Raw genomic sequence first — 16,156 nt, forward strand, 5'->3', positions numbered from 1 at the left:
TAAAACTTCAGACCAGCAGTTCACTCTCTGGTTATCTCTACATTGGAATATGGGCTGGTGACCCTTGCTGGACTTCCTAAAGCTAGCTTTGCCCCACTCAGAGCTATCCTGAATGCTTTGACTAGACTCATAATAGCTTGAGAAAGTATGACCACATTTCCCCTGTTCTTCTGCAAATAAATTGGCTATCTGTTGAAGCTAGAATCCGTCTCAAGATAGCTTGCCTGACTCATAAAGCCATGCACTGCAACACCCCGTACTACCTGGCAAATAAGCTTGAACTATCGGGCTCCAGCCAGAACCTTAAAAGTACATTCACCCTTCTCTTGAAACCTCCAAGATTCAAAAAGAAAATATCTTACAACCGTGCTTTCACTGGTCTTGCTCCGAGAATCTGGAACTCCCTGCCCTCCGAGATTAGATCCAATCCAATCCTTCCCCTACATCCGTTAAAAAACTGATCAAACGACTACTCCTGAACAATCGTGAACAGCATCATCCTGTGATCATGCTATTTTTTTGATTAATACCCTAATTATTGTTGTACTACACTGGTGCTTTTTTTTTTTGTTCACAAAGATTTTATTGAGAGAGATTGGCATGATATGAACAGTACATACAAGAGCAGATAGAAATTCGTGGTATAATTACAAATGTAATCGAACAAGTGGAGGATAACATAAGAGGGGAGGGGAGAAAGAAAAGAAAAAACAAGAAAGTAAAACATCCTATCAGTACAACACTAGAGGCTTAATGCAGCAAGCAATTATACAGAAATATTATTATATATTATATCAGAAATACGGTACAGTAGGGTGTGTTGCGTCCCACCTTAACCACTTTGAGCCGTTGATTGGGTAGGCAGAGATTAGGCATTTCACGGGGGCTTGAAGAGATCGAAATGAGAGTCAAGTGAGGACCATAGTTTCCTATGTTGTGGGTGCCAGGGGCTGGATGCAAGGGTGGTGTTATCGGCACCCCTGAGATTAGAAACCCAGTTGAGCCAATGGGAGAAGGAGGCTTTGGCTGTGTTTTTCCAATTGGTTGTTATGATTTTAACCGCCGCTGTCAGTAGGAGATCAAGTAGGGCTTTGTCATTTTCATCTAGAGTGACAGCTTTGGAGGAACCCATAACTCTAGAGGCAAATTCTCTCGGGAGAGAAATGTGTAGGGATTCGTTAATGAATTTAAATATTCTGTCCCAGTAGGTGGTAACACGGGGGCATTTAAATATTAGGTGTTCAAGGTCTCCTCCTGGTTCCGAGCAGTTCCAGCAGGAGTCAGTATCCTTGATGTTGTGAAGGAAAAGCCTTCTAGGAGTCCAAAAGGCTTTGTGTAGGAGCCAGAATTTAGTTTGGGACAGAGTCGGACTAATTTTGTGTCTTGTGGTTGACTCCCAAATTTTGGCCCATTCGCTTTCCGAGGTGGGAGTAGAAGAATACGATTCCCAGTAAGATTGTATTGCAGAGACCAGGTTAGAGTTCTGTGGTCTTATCATTTTGTACATTCTGGATACCTGGTGTCCAAGTTTATTAAGGGCGGTTAGAAGGTCAGGAAGTGAGGGGGAGGTGTTGCTCAAGTTTGCTCTTGTGAGAGCGACCTTAACGTGTAGGAAATAGTAAAAGTCGATGTCCTCGAGCTGGAATTTGTCCTGTAAATCTTTGAAAGTAAGTGGAGCTGAACCCTCATAAAGCTGGTGAGGGAAATGAATTCCTTTCCTGATCCAGGAAGGGTTGTACAGAGGTTTACCCTTGTATGTCAGCGTGCTGTTCTGCCAAAGAGATTCCCATTTTGAGTTACGAAATTGGTGGGGTAGGGACTTGCTTATCTGGAGGAGGGAGTTTTTTGTGTTCTTAAATATGATCCCCGAGTCGATGTTGGGGCGTAATTTGATGGTGAGAAGGGCAGAGGGGTCAAGATCCTCTAATAGAGATTTTTCTACATGCAGCCACACCGGCGTGTAATCTGTTTGCGGCGTCAGCCAAATCGCACCTTGCTTTGCCAAGAAGGCTGTCTGGTAAAGTCGAAAGTCAGCCAGGTTGACACCCCCCAAGGTTTTATCAAGACGTAGTTTTTTCATGCTAATTCTGGCTTTTTTCCCCTGCCAGAGGAAGGAGGAGAACAACTTATCTAGTTTAGAGTGAAAGTCGTTAGAAAGTGTAAGGGGAAGCATGGAACTTAGATAATTGACCAGAGGAGAAATCATCATTTTTATAGATTCTAGTCGACCCCACCATGTGATGAACCGCGGTGACCAGCCATCTAGGGTTTTTTTGATTTTCGCTAGTGTGGTCGATTCATTGTGTTTGAGTGTGCTTAAAATGTTGTCAGTGAATTCTATGCCTAAGTACTTTATAACATCTGGTTGCCAGGCTAGTCCCGAATCACCAAGGACGTCTTTGGTGGTGTGTACATTAAGTGGTTTGACTTCGGATTTGTCCCTGTTTAATTTATAGCCGGACAACGCAGAGTATTTGCTGATTGAGGATATAAGGCCCTTGATTGATACAGTTGGGTTTTCAGTGGTGATTAAGATGTCGTCGGCATATGCCGCTAGTTTTATCCGGGTCTTTCCGAAGGCTACACCTGTGATGTCCTCGTTGTTTTTTATGTCGGTTAGAAGGGGTTCAAGTGCCAGTAGGAATAGAGCCGGTGAAAGTGGACAACCCTGTCTGGTGCCCTGGAACAGGCGGAACGGGCTGGAAAGCGTCCCATTAATTGCTATACGGGCAGAGGGGGAGGAGTATAAGGCCATCACCATTTTAATGAATGAGTTACCCAGATTGAATGAGCCCATACATTGTTGAAGAAAGGGCCATGAGACTTTGTCAAATGCTTTCTCAGCATCAAGGGTTATTGCTATCATCGGTGTTTCGCAAGATTTCGCTTTTTCAAGTACATGACAAAGGAGTCTGGTGTTATCATTCGACATCCTGTTTTTCAAAAAACCCACTTGTGACGGACTTATCAATCTGGGCAGCACGGAGTTCAATCTAGTAGCTAAGATCTTGGCATAGATTTTGCAGTCAATATTAATTAGCGAGATGGGGCGGTAGTTTTTGGTCTGGAGGGGGTCCTTCCCTTCTTTGGGTATAACAACTATTGTCGCTTCGCTCATCGAGGGAGAGATACTCCCGCTAGAGGCAAAAGAGTTGAACACAGTTTGGAGTATTGGTGAAAGTTGACTGTCAAAGGCTTTATAGAAGGATGCTGAGAATCCGTCAGGACCTGGGGCTTTATTGTTTTTGAGTGATTTGATGGCCGACGATATTTCTGTAGCAGTGATGGGGGACCCTAGATGTGTTTTGTCAGTCTCCGGAAGTTTGGGGAGGTCGAGGGACTCCAGGTATTCCGAGCAAGCTTTTAGGTCCAGAGATTTATTGTTCCTATACAGTTCCTCGTAAAATGATTTAAAGGTTTCCAGAATCTTGGTTTGATTAGTGTGTGTGTTATTTGCGGGGTCCTTTATTGAGGAAATGGTCGCTAGCTTCTGTTTATGTTTAAGATAGGAGGCTAGTAGCTTCCCGGCTTTGTTACCCTCACATAGTTTTAAGGCTTTGAAGCGGTTGATCCACACCCCTGCTCTTTTACTTGTGATGGAGTTATACTCGTATTTCTTTTTTATAAGTTGGTCAAGGGGATTTGGGTCTTGGGGGTTGGTTTTGTGTAAGGCTTCTAATGATCTGATCTCCCTCTCTAGTAGCTCCAATTCTTTGTTTATCGCTTTGTTGGCTTTGGCTCTTATGTTGATAATGACCCCACGGATCGTGGGTTTGAGTGCGTCCCAGAGGGTATTTGGGTCCGTGTCAGGGATATTATTCAATAGTAAGTACTCTTCAATGGCGTTAGTAATCATAAGTTTGTCTTTAGGGTTGGTTAGAGTGTCATCATTGAATCTCCATCTTCTGGGCGGTCTGGTCGAGCGGGAGCCTGCAAGTTTGGTGTGAATACAGGCGTGGTCGGAAATTAGTTTAGGGGCAATGTCAGTTTCCTCTATTAGGTGTGCAATGGTGGAGGATATTAGGATAAAGTCAATACGTGAGTAAGAGTTGTGAGGGATGGAATAAAAGGTGTAATCTCTTCCCTCAGGGTTTTGGAGACGCCACGAGTCTCTAAGGCAGTAACGTTCGCAAAGACGCAGAAGGGCCTCGTGCGAACGTGAAGGGTGAAATGAGCTTTTGGATTGCCTGTCTAATAAGGGGTCTAGGGGGAGATTGAAGTCGCCACCCACAATCAAAAGGTCATCCAAAGGGATATGTTCCATCGAGCGAGACACTGAGTCCCAGAATTCGGGGTCGTCTGCGTTGGGGCCGTATATATTCACTACATGTATGGGGTCCTCTTCCCTGCGTAGGTGGACCATCAAAACCCTCCCTTCCGTGTCGTGAGTGTGTGATACCAGTGTTATGTTCGCCTTCTTTGATATCAGTGTGATTAGACCCCCCTTCTTGTGTGGTGCCGGGGACGCCAGTATATGGGAGGCCCAGTGAACGTTTAGGAATCGTGTGTCCTCTTCCGATAGTTTAGATTCCTGCAGGAGGATAATATCCCCTTTAGTTTTGGTGATGTAATCAATCACTTTCCTTCTTTTTACAGGGTGGTTAAGTCCCTTAACATTTAGCGACACAATCTTGAGGTCATCTGGTATGGATTTAGTGTTAGACATTGACAGACAAGATTATCGTTAAATTTAAATCTGGCGGGAGGCAATGTAGTGAAACAGTTATCATTATGAGAGTCAGGGTGTTATTGCGACCACAAGGGGACAGAATTGTTGAACTGGCCAGAGATAAATCTGGCATGCGCGAGTTGTAACTGTAGGAAACGGACAAAAAAGGGGGCCAAAAATAACATAAGGTGATGTATAACGCTCTAAAGTACTGACATACAATAATTGTCGAATGCTCTCTCTTTTTCCCACTACCCATGCAAAACCTCCCTTCCCATCCTCCCCGCCTCCCCCCCCAAATACGTACGTAAGGAGTACGACGGCAGTACCCAGCTAGGCAAATCAGGAGTTATTAATCATTAACAAACTTCGCTCGGTGTTCCCATGTTAGAACGAACATGTTGTTAAAATGTCGAGCTTACATGTGACCGCGGATACAATTTCCTTCGGTATGTAACAATACCAATGTAATACTAGGCCATGAGCAACTAGTAGTGTTGCGCCTATAGACATAGTAAACAATCCAGCTGAACATTGTGCTAAACTATCAAAATCGTTAAACTATTGAAACCGTTATACTGGTATTAAGCATAAAGACGTATGATAGTGAGATGAAACCAGGTACGAGTAGTTGCGTTGCTTATTAGAAAAACTGTAAGAAAAGCTGACTATAGCTATCACTACTTTGTTCTTCTTCGGAGAACAGAAATCAACATTGACAGTACTAATCATGTGTATGACAAAGGTGGAACGCTAACGTATAATATGACATATACTTGGTAACGTGAATGGTCGGCTAGCAACAATAGAGACCAGAGGAAAGCAAAAACGACTTAGCATTAAATGCACAGTGGTGCGGCCTGGAGAGGCCAAAGTGACGCGTAACCTGCTCCTCGATAGTATAGTATAGTCACGTGGTTTTCCTTTTATTGGATGGGGCATTTGACTGGTCCATTTCTTGAGGTGGGCCATTTTTCAGGTAGTCTTTCAAATCCCTCGGGTCAGTGAAGAACTTCGGGAGGCCGTTTAAGATGACTTTGAATTTGGCGGGACCTGCAAAGGAGCAAGTGATGTTTTTGGATCTGAGTACGGTGCGGAGCTCGAGGAACCCCTTGCGAACCTCCACAGTGTCTTTGGAATAGTCTTGCGTAAAGACGATCTTGTGGCCTTCCCACATGATGGAGTGGTTCTTTCTTGCATATTGTAGAATCATTTCGACATGCTGATATCTGAGTGGCTTGCAGATCATTGGTCTGGGACCTCTCTCGCGGTTGGTAGTGAATGTGGGGATTCTGTGCGCCCGGTCTAGCTCCAGACCGTGTGGGAATACAATTTTGGTGATCATGGGGATCCATGCTTCCAAGAAAGCCACACAGGAATCCGCATCTTTCTCCGCATTTTCCGGTATTCCGAAAATTCTGACGTTCCCCCGCCTGTTTCGGTCTTCCAACTCAGCATTTTGGCGCCTGAGGAAATCAGTGGTGGAAACAAGGCGTTGTATTCTAGTGGCCGACTGGCCTGAGAGATCCTCTACATCGCTGATGCGTTGCTCCGCTGTTCCCAGGCCTGATTTTAGGTCATTCATATCAGCTCTAATAGCTGTTAACTCTAGCTGCATAGAGTCTGTGTTCGCTTTGGTAGATTTGGAGATTTCGGTAAGGTCCCCCAGTTTTTTCAGTATCATTTCCATTGTGGCCGCCATGTCAGCTCTGTTTTTAATGGGGGAATCGGAAAGCTGTGGTTCAGGTTTCACCTTTTTTGGATTGTTCTTATCGTCTCTACCCGCCATCTTGAAAGTGAGGGCTGAGGAGAACCTTCAGTTACCCCGTCTGGGGGTCGCCGGGCTTAATCAGAGAGGTAGGAACTGGTTGCAGTTGCGTGGCAAGTATTGGCGGTTAATACCAGGGGGTGTGTTAGACAGATGATATCGCAGGGAGATCCGCAGTGACCCACAAGGAGATCCTGTTCAGAACCAGGAAGGCAGGTGGGCACGGATAAGCAGGTGATTTCCTTAGTGCTGGCCAGCCGGTTGGCTCTGTGATTGTAGGCGAGTTGTCTCTGGTCTAGGGTTTGTCAGGTTTGTCAGCTTAACAGTGTTGCAGGTAAACTGGGTGGCTTATAAACTGGTTGGCCCTGTGGTTGGCTCTGTGTTGCAGTGTTGCAGTGCTGCAGATGGAAATAGGGACACTATCAGTATGTTTAAAGTTCGTGGATCTCAAAGATCGAAGGAAGTCTCATCAAGTCTCATCAAAGGCAGGCAGAAGGTCTTCTCTTTGATATCAGAGGAGAACCGCTTCCTTAAATAGATTTTTAGTGGCTTTTAAGGGTGAAAGCAGAATCGGATCGTTTTTTGAGGATGGCCGCCATCTTAGGGTCAGGCAAGACGGGCAGGGAACAGCATTAAGATGCTAGGGATGCGCTGATGTGCCTCTTACCGGTGTGTGAGGGATTCCATCCTTGGTGTTAGCATCCCCGGTGTGTTAGGGTTCGAGCTGTTGTGGTTGGGTAATGGAGCCCGAGGTGGTGGTCAGGCATCACCGATGCGACGGGGCGCCGCCATTTTGAGAGGCACCGATGTCGGGCGCGTGGGCGCTCCAAAAAGCTGCAAAAGTCTTCGTGAGGAAGATCAAGGTCGGCGCTCAGGGCACCGGAGGGCTCTGCGAGGCATGGGGCATCGGATCCGTCGTTTCTCCTGCTGAAACGGACGGTGAGTCAGCTGGGAACCGAAGTAGTCGCTCTCCTGAATTGCGGAGCTCGAGGTTAGGCGGCCATTCGCACCGCCGTCCAAGCCACGCCCTACACTGGTGCTTTTTATTGTATGCTTTTACCGTATTCTGCTCTAGGGCTCTTTAACTGCCTTAACTTGTGATCTCACTCTTGTTTTTGTTAAACTCCCTGATTCTTCTGGCACTTCTCTGGTGCGTTTTATTTTATGCTCTTTTGCTCTTTGTGTTCTAGGGCACCGCTGATACCCCAACTCTTAACTGATTTGATTTCCCCTTTGTTGTAACTTCACCTACTGTCACATTGTGTTTGTACCCTTGCTTTCTTCAATTCTGTAGAGCGGTCTGATACCTGTATGGGTCTTGTTCGCGCTTTATAAAACTATTCAAATAAAATAAATAAATTATTTAATAAATCAGACGTACAACTGGGTTACTCCTTGCATTCAGGAGTAGGTCAAGAGCACGTCACAACAAACTCTTTGGAAATTAGGCCAAGATATAGAAACATCGACTGCCAAAATATTAGCCATATTTAAATATCGTCCTTCATATTTTTGACCTCTTTTTTAAATACAGAATAGTTGTTGCATACCCTGATGCACACTAACTATCATAAACATATCACAAGCATGACACACGCATGATACATAGTCTAGGTGTATATGTCGGCCCAGTCAAATAGTAGTACATGACTAATCAAATGGCTTGGTTCATTCATTACCTTCTATTGGCAACGCTATGTTGAGAGGCGTATGAATGTTTTGGTGTCTGCTGTGTTAATAGATAAGAGCCCAAAACATGTTCTAGTCTTCAAGGGGCAGCACTTTTAGGTCTCGCCTAGGCAGCACTTGTGCTGTCTCTTTGAGACATGCTGTATTCAGGATATGGGCATAAAGCACTGCCCACTTTCCGCCCATCTTTTTATTTGGCTCCTGTCCCTGTCCTTTGTAAATGGTGGCTTTTCATTGGTCAACAGGCTTAGTAGTCCCTCCTTAGTACCCAATTATCTCTTGTAACCTCCCATAAGGACACCCCCTGTTACATGTGTTGTTGCTCCCTTGGTTTTAATTACAGCTTCAAGGCACTCTTTTCTTAAATGGCTTCGGGCCGGACACACACTTGGTACTAAGCTAGGCTAGCAGTGGTTACTTCTCTCATTAGAACATCTCACATTTATATGAGACCATCTATACATTTCCCTTCATCAGCTCCACAAAGAGCAGAATCTAATTCAAAATTAATGTAATAATTTTTTTGTCACATTTCAAAGCTACTAATTGTATATATGGACATAGCTATTTGAATGTGCTCGTAATACTGTCTTGCATGCATTCGGGTGGATTTTCCTTATCTTCTGTAGGGTGCAGTACCATAAGAGACCAAAAGAGGCCCCCTTTTGGCCACATATGGTACTGCACCCTGCAACTTGGCTAGGTAAAAAACATTGCCATTTGTAATGCCAATAACTCCAACTTTGTAGACATGCAGTGCTGGTGCCGTGCTCACTAGGGACCTCTAGGAGCAGCTTGCGGTACTGCACCTAGACATGCAGTGCTGGTTCTGTGCTCACTAGGGATCTTTAGGAGCAGCTTGCGGTTCTGCACAGAGACATGCAGTGCTGGTGCCTTGCTCGCTAGGGTCCTCAAGGAGCCGTTTGCAGTGCTGCACCTAGACATGCAGGGCTGGTGCTTTGCTCTCTAGGGACCTCTAGGAGCCGTTTGCGGTGCTGCACCTAGACATGCAGTGCTGGTGCCTTGCTCACTAGGGCCCTCTAGGAGCAGCTTGCAGTACTGCACCAAGACATGCAGTGCTGGTGCCTTGCTCACAAGGGACCTCCAGGAGCAGCTAGCGGTACCTCACTGAGACGTACAATGCTGGTTTCTGGCTCACTGCACAATCATTTGCAATGCACTAGGTCTCACATTACTGAAAGTATGAGCTATTGGCATTGCATTATTATTTGCAACGCCAATACCTCAAACTATCAGTAATGTCAGACCTATTGCATTGAAAATGCTTTTTTACAAAGTCAATGCTACATATGTGAAAGTGTGAAATGTACTAACACTGAAAATCATGTGAGTAGAAAATGCATTTCCTTTCAATTTGGTCTTAACTATAACAAAGAACGTCTCTTGGACCCTTGGCAGCTTTGAACGCCTTAGTGGTGCTTGAATTAGATTTGAAGGACACTGGGGTTCCTGCAGCCTCAAATGGTGAAAGTCTGAAACCTATAAGACAAAAGTCGACTCCCCATTTTATGGCAGAAACTAGTGATGTGCCATTGATTGATCTGTGAATCAGGAAAACAATCTGGAAGTGGCAACAAATTCACAAGACTATTCTGCACAGCCACTGAAAATCTGTATTATTTATTTATTCTATTAAAATGTTTCATTTTGTTTTCAAAAAACATATAAAATACAGCAACTTTATTTACATTAAAAAAATCTGCACCAGAGGATCAAAATAGTTAATTTAACACTGGAAAATCTGCTTATTATATTTCAACTAGTTAACCAGTTAAAATTCTCAAATGTAATCTGATTTATGAATTATTGTAAAAGTGCAAATTTTGAATGGATCCATTGGTGAGATGCCGCTCAGCTGCAAACATAGAGTTTAACACATTTTGGTCAGTCCAAAAATTTAGATTTTTGCTGCATGCTGAACACAAACTTATGTTCCAACAAGAATTGCTCCTGAACGTTCCCCAATCTCCCACTGAATCACTGCTGCAAGCAGGAGACACCTTCTTAAACCTGCTGTAAAAAATCCATATTTTGATTCCGCTACCAATCTTCCAAAAATATAGGTTCAGCTTAGTTAAAGAAGACATTTGCAGAAGTGCCTCCACTGCCAAGGTTCCCAATGCAATGAAAATACCTTTATAGGCACACCTAAGGAAGCAGAACGTGTAGAGAGTAACACCGGGAGTCCTCATGCTACCTGTATGTGTGTCTAAGAAGCCCCTGAACTGATAGCTCTTGGAAAAAGCCTGGCTTCATGTCTACATGAGCCGATCTCCTCTTTAATTCCCCCCTATATGATGTACCGGATAACCTAGAAATCCATTACGATATTCTGCATTTTGTACTCTTTTTCGCCGCCTTGTCATGGTCTCAGGGATATATTCAAAATCTGAGGTCCTTCACAGAAATTAACAAAGTGGGCACATTACCTTTTATGCTTTTTGTTTTAATCACTTCATTAAAAGTATACTTTGATTCAAGATTGTTTGTTAAAATCATAGTAAAATACAAATAAGATTTCCTTAGTCTACATAGTGATTGTTAATCTGTAATATTCTTATAATTCAAATTAAATTAAATAAAGCATTTCTTAAAGAAGAAACAGGGAATGCTAAATAAACCATATTCACACATAACTCATTTAATTTTGAACTTACAATGTCACATTTTTCTTAATATTCCAACTTATGATATGACCTTTTCAAAAGTTGAAAGTGTTAATAATTCTAAAATCCATTCTTACATATATCAGATAAGAGAAAAAGTTCCATGCACTTAAGATTACCTTCCCCATTAGCTTCTACGTAATAAAGAGCATTTTAATGACCACAAACGTTGTGCCACATTAACACCCTCAGATTCTCTAACTTTAACTATGTGAAGTAAAGACAGAAAAAGTTTGTGTAACAAAAGTAATGATCAAAACAAAGTCCATAAGTTCAGAGACTTCAACCCAAAATCTGATAAAAAAAATTAAGTCAACCAGTAATATGTCATATTCCATATGTTTTTGATACTCTTCAATCTTCAACTCTTTCACGTAAATGCAGAGCAGGTTGTGTGGCAGCTTCATTATGCCTACAAATGACATAGTATGAAGCCGAAGAGATGCTAAAGGTCACATTGAAAATGATTCCTGCACATAGTGCTTTTGGAATTATGTGGCAATGGAGGATCAAACGGTGCAACAGTGTTGACTTGCAGAAAGAAAAGGTAAATTATGGGGCTTTCTATGACTGTATTATTTCACTATATTGTGGTTTTAACACACAATAATACAGTCCTCCAAAACTGTCACCTCAGTGTTAGCAGTTTAACACATGACTACAACAATAATCAACTAAAAGGTGACCTATTAACATTTCTGATATTGCTCATCAGCACCATGTGTGGTGCTTTCTTAGAGCAACTTTTCATCCATTAACCTAGATACAACATTGTTTTTGTTGAACCTCCAAATTATTTAGCAGTCAGAGGATTATGTTGCAAGTGTGTTACATACATAATTATGCAGAACGCATTGTGGGCACAGAAACACGTTATTCCAGTTGCTGGACCTACAGAAGGTAATTTGTTATAAACATATTTGAAAATGGTTGTAAGCATTCCTGTGACAGGTATCAGAATCTGGAGAATTTTTGACATTTTTCTGCGTTTGGTATTTTTCTTTCAGGTTGACATTCCACAAACCAATATTTTAATATTTGTGGAACAGGCCTCATAGAAGAACTTAATGAAAACAGCAATGATCTCAATATTGGTTTCAGAATTAAACTATTTATAGATACAAGTTAAGTCAAGTCAAGTCAAGTCAATTAATTTATATAGCGCGCTACATACCCAGAGGGTCTCAAGGCGCTTGAGGAGGGGAGGGGAGATTACTTGTCGAATATACAGGTTTTAAGTTGTTTTCTGAATGCTAGGTGGTTTTGGGTGAGGCGAAGGTGAGTGGGAAGTGAGTTCCAGGTTTTAGCCGCCAGGTAGGAGAAGGATCTTCCTCCCATGGTGGTTTTGTTAATGCGAGGAACAGCAGCAAGGGCTTGGTTGGAAGAGCGAAGCTGGCGGGAGGGGGTGTAGAAGGAAAGTCGTGTTTTGAGGCATTCGGGTCCAAGTTCGTAAAACGCTTTGTGTGCGTGGGTGAGGAGGCGGAAAGTGATTCTCTTATTGACGGGGAGCTAGTGGAGGTTTTTCAGGTGACCAGAGATGTGGTCTTTGCGCGGGATGTCTAGTATGAGTCTGGCTGATGCGTTCTGGATGCGTTGGAGTTTTTTCTGAAGTTTCGCGGTGGTACCGGCGTATAGGGTGTTTCCGTAATCCAGGCGGCTTGTAACCAGTGCGTGGGTGACAGTTTTTCTAGTTTCGGTGGGGATCCAGTGAAATGTTTTTTTGAGCATGCGAAGAATGTTGAAGCAGGATGATGAAACTGCGTTGACTTGTCTGGTCATCGAGAGTGCGGAGTCCAGGATGACGCCCAGGTTACGTGCGTGGTCCGTCGGGATGGGTGCTTTTCCAAGGGCCTCTGGCCACCAAGAGTCGTCCCAGGCGGAGGGGGAGGTACCTAAGATAAGGACTTCTGTTTTGTCTGAATTCAGTTTCAGACGGCTGTGCTTCATCCACTCGGCTACTTCTTTCATTCCTTCATGTAGGTTGGTTTTGGCGGTGTTAGGGTCTTTGGTGAGTGAGAGGATCAGTTGAGTGTCATCAGCGTAGGAGATGATGTTGAGGTTGTGTTGGCGTGCGATGGACGCGAGGGGGCTCATGTATACGTTGAAGAGGGTGGGGCTAAGAGAGGATCCTTGTGGCACGCCGCAGACGACTTCGGTGGCCTTTGATTTGAATGGTGGGAGGCGGACTCTCTGAGTTCTTCCGGACAGGAACGAGGTGATCCATTCCAGTGCTTTTCCTTGGATTCCGATGTTTTTGAGGCGTTGTAGCAGGGTGCTATGACATACTGTATCGAAGGCTGCGGAGAGGTCGAGGAGGATGAGGGCGACTGTGTCTCCAGTGTCTAGTAGAGTTCGAATGTCGTCTGTTGCTGCGATGAGTGCGGTCTCAGTACTGTGTTTGGCTCGGAAGCCGGACTGTGAGGAGTCGAGGGATTTGTTGGCTTCGAGGAAGGCGGCGAGCTGGTTGTTGATGGCTTTCTCAATGACTTTGGCCGGGAATGGTAGGAGCGAGATGGGGCGGTAGTTTTTGAGTTTGGTGGGGTCTGCTGTGGGTTTTTTCAGAAGGGCGCTGAGTTCGGCGTGTTTCCAGCTTTCCGGGAAGGTGGCGGTGTTGAGGGAGCAGTTGATGACGTCTCGTAGGTGTGGAGCTATGATGGAGTCTGCTTTGTTGAAGATGTGGTGAGGGCATGGGTCTGTGGGGGATCCTGAGTGGATGGAGTTCATCAGGCGGATGGTGTCCTCAGTGGAGATTGGGTTCCAGTCATTAAGGATGTTCAAGGGGGGTAAAGGTACGGCAGAAGGTTGGGTGGGTTGGTCTCCGGGTTGGTTGTTGAAGCTGTTGTGGATGTCTGTGATTTTGTCGTGGAAGAATGAAGCTAGGGAGTCACAAAGGGTTTGAGAGGGAGTGATGTCGTTGGAGTTGGCAGAGGGGTTGGTAAACTCTTTGATGATGTTGAATAATTCTTTGCTGTTATGGGCGTTGTTGTCTAGTCGATCTATGAATGCGGCTTTCTTGGCTATCCGGATCAGTTGGTGGTGAATGCGGGTGGCGTTTTTGAAGGCGTCCCTGGTGCTGGTGTTAGGGTTTTTTTTCCAGGCCTTCTCAAGGGAGCGACAGAGTTTCTTGGATTTCTTAAGGTCATCGTTGAACCAGGGGGCGTTTTTGCTGCCTAGTTTGATTTGAGCTTTTTTCAGAGGTGCTAGGTTATCGGCGCTGTTGGTTAGCCATTGAGTGAGGTTGATGGCGGCTTGGTTGGGGTTCGATGAGTGGGCAGGGGGGTTTTGAAGAAGCGATGAGGAGATCTGGTCGATGGTGATTTTGTTCCAGTATCTTCGCAGAGTAGGTTGCGGATGGTTGTGGGTTGTGGTCTTTTTGTAGACAAAGTGAACGCAGCTGTGGTCCGTCCAAGGGAGAGCTGTGGTGTGACTGAAGGAGATATGTTTGCTGGAGGTGAAGATAGGGTCGAGCGTGTGTCCTGCGTAGTGTGTGAGGGTATTAACAAGTTGTTTGAGTCCGAGGTTGGCGAGATTGTCCAGAAGGGTGGTGGTGGTGTTGTCGTTGCTCTTTTCCAGGTGAAAGTTGAGGTCTCCCAATAAAATGTAGTCCTTCGGAGGGGAGGGCGTGTGGGGTGATAAAATCAGTGATGTCTTCACTGAATTGTGCACGGGGTCCTGGTGGCCTGTAGAGGAGGGTGCCTCTGAGTGTGGTGTTGGGGTCGGTGTGGATCTGGAAGTGGAGGTGTTCGGCGCTAGCGAGGTTGACGTCTGAGCTGGTTGAGACGCGGATGGTGTTCTTATGGTCGATGGCGATGCCTCCTCCTGTTTGTTTGGTGCGGTCTTTTCGGATGATCTTGTAGCCGTCCGGGATAGCAATGGTGATGTCTGGGGCTGAAGAGGCGTTCATCCATGTTTCTGTTAGGAAGGCGACGTCCGGGGAGATGGTGTCTAGTAGATTCCAGAGGTCGATGGCGTGGCTGTGGACTGAGCGGGTGTTCAGCAGGATGCATTTTAGGTGGTTGGTGTTCGATCTCTGTTTGGTGTTAGTGGATGAGGAGTTGGTCTTGGTGCTGTCAAACTTGCAGGAATAGCATGTGAAGGGTCCATGGGTGTGTCCAGGTGTGGCTTGGGCGCAGTTGGGGAGGCGGCCGGCGTTTAGGGCTAAGAGGGTGGAGGCGTCGTAAGAAATGCGGGTGGGGCAGGGACCAGGGGGTCTGGCGCTGGGCGCGGACTTGGCGCGGACGGGCGTAGACGGGCTTACCTTTGGCGCACCTTCGGCCCGTAGCGCGTGGACGCTGCGCGTTGGGTCATCTGCCTGAAATGGATAGTGGAGGGGGCGGAGCGTGGGAGGGGCAGCAGCTGGGAGGCGGTAGCGGGGAGGAGGGGCGGGCCAGGGAACACCAAAACAAAATGGAGGGTCAAAGGGAAAGCAAGGCAGGGGCAGCAGATGCACCACGGCACCGGGGGCACAGTCAAAGTCCCAGCAAGTGAAAAAGCCTCAGCAAGTGTCGCGCTGCAAAGTACAGCAGAGCGAGCGTTCAAATCAAGGTTAGGTGCTGTCTACTATAATCGCGCTACGATGCAGGGCAGATACAGTGTTAAAAATTAATGAGCACAAATGCACACAAATGCGATGCCAGGCAAATACAATGAGATAATTGAATAAGCGATATCACAATCCAGCAAACGATACCACAGATCAGCCAAATCACGAGCAAGAGCTGGGATCGGGGAGCGTGGGGGGAGCGACCGTGCTGGAGCAGGTCCGGACGGTTAAAAGTTGAAAGTTAATACAACATGACAAATTATATCCATGACCGTGTGTGCGCAGGGGACTGTCAGGATTTTGGCTTCATTCCCTGTTAAGTATAAGACTCACTGAGAAAGACATTACAGTACTTGCTTAGTGCATGCTCCCATGATGCCAAATTATGTAATTAATTATACAGTTAACGATTAAACATATTTAAAGATTGTCTCAGCCCACATGTTGCTTCTTTATTTTTCTATAAGAGATTTAATGTAAAGTTAAATGATTTGAAATCATGAATAAGAAGGTGATAATTATATGCACTTGGCTTCATGGACAGCTTCATCCTGTCCCACAAATGTGCTCATGATTTGATATCTTGCTCATATAGGCTATGATAATGACCCAATAAGAAAATAAAAGGCCACAGGATTGAAACGCGGCTGGGCCGACTGAGCCTTTAATTCTTCCAAGGTTAATATAATAAGTTCAATTGAATGGAGTCATAAGGCGAGCTGCAGCATCCATTATAAACTACCCCATCTAATACTTCACTTACCCCCTTTTGTAACTGACCAACTCTTGGTGCTTTTGAC

General features: G+C 45.1%; 1 protein-coding gene across 2 annotated transcripts in view; it reads left to right on the plus strand.

Annotated features, from left to right (window-relative positions):
• The window catches only part of PALM2AKAP2 (PALM2 and AKAP2 fusion), a 980,740-nt gene that overhangs the window by 565,868 nt on the left and 398,716 nt on the right, over window positions 1-16,156 (plus strand). The gene's annotated exons all lie outside the window — the stretch shown is intronic.

Source organism: Lissotriton helveticus, chromosome 2_1, assembly GCF_964261635.1.
Source record: "Lissotriton helveticus chromosome 2_1, aLisHel1.1, whole genome shotgun sequence".
Lineage (NCBI taxonomy): Eukaryota > Metazoa > Chordata > Amphibia > Caudata > Salamandridae > Lissotriton > Lissotriton helveticus.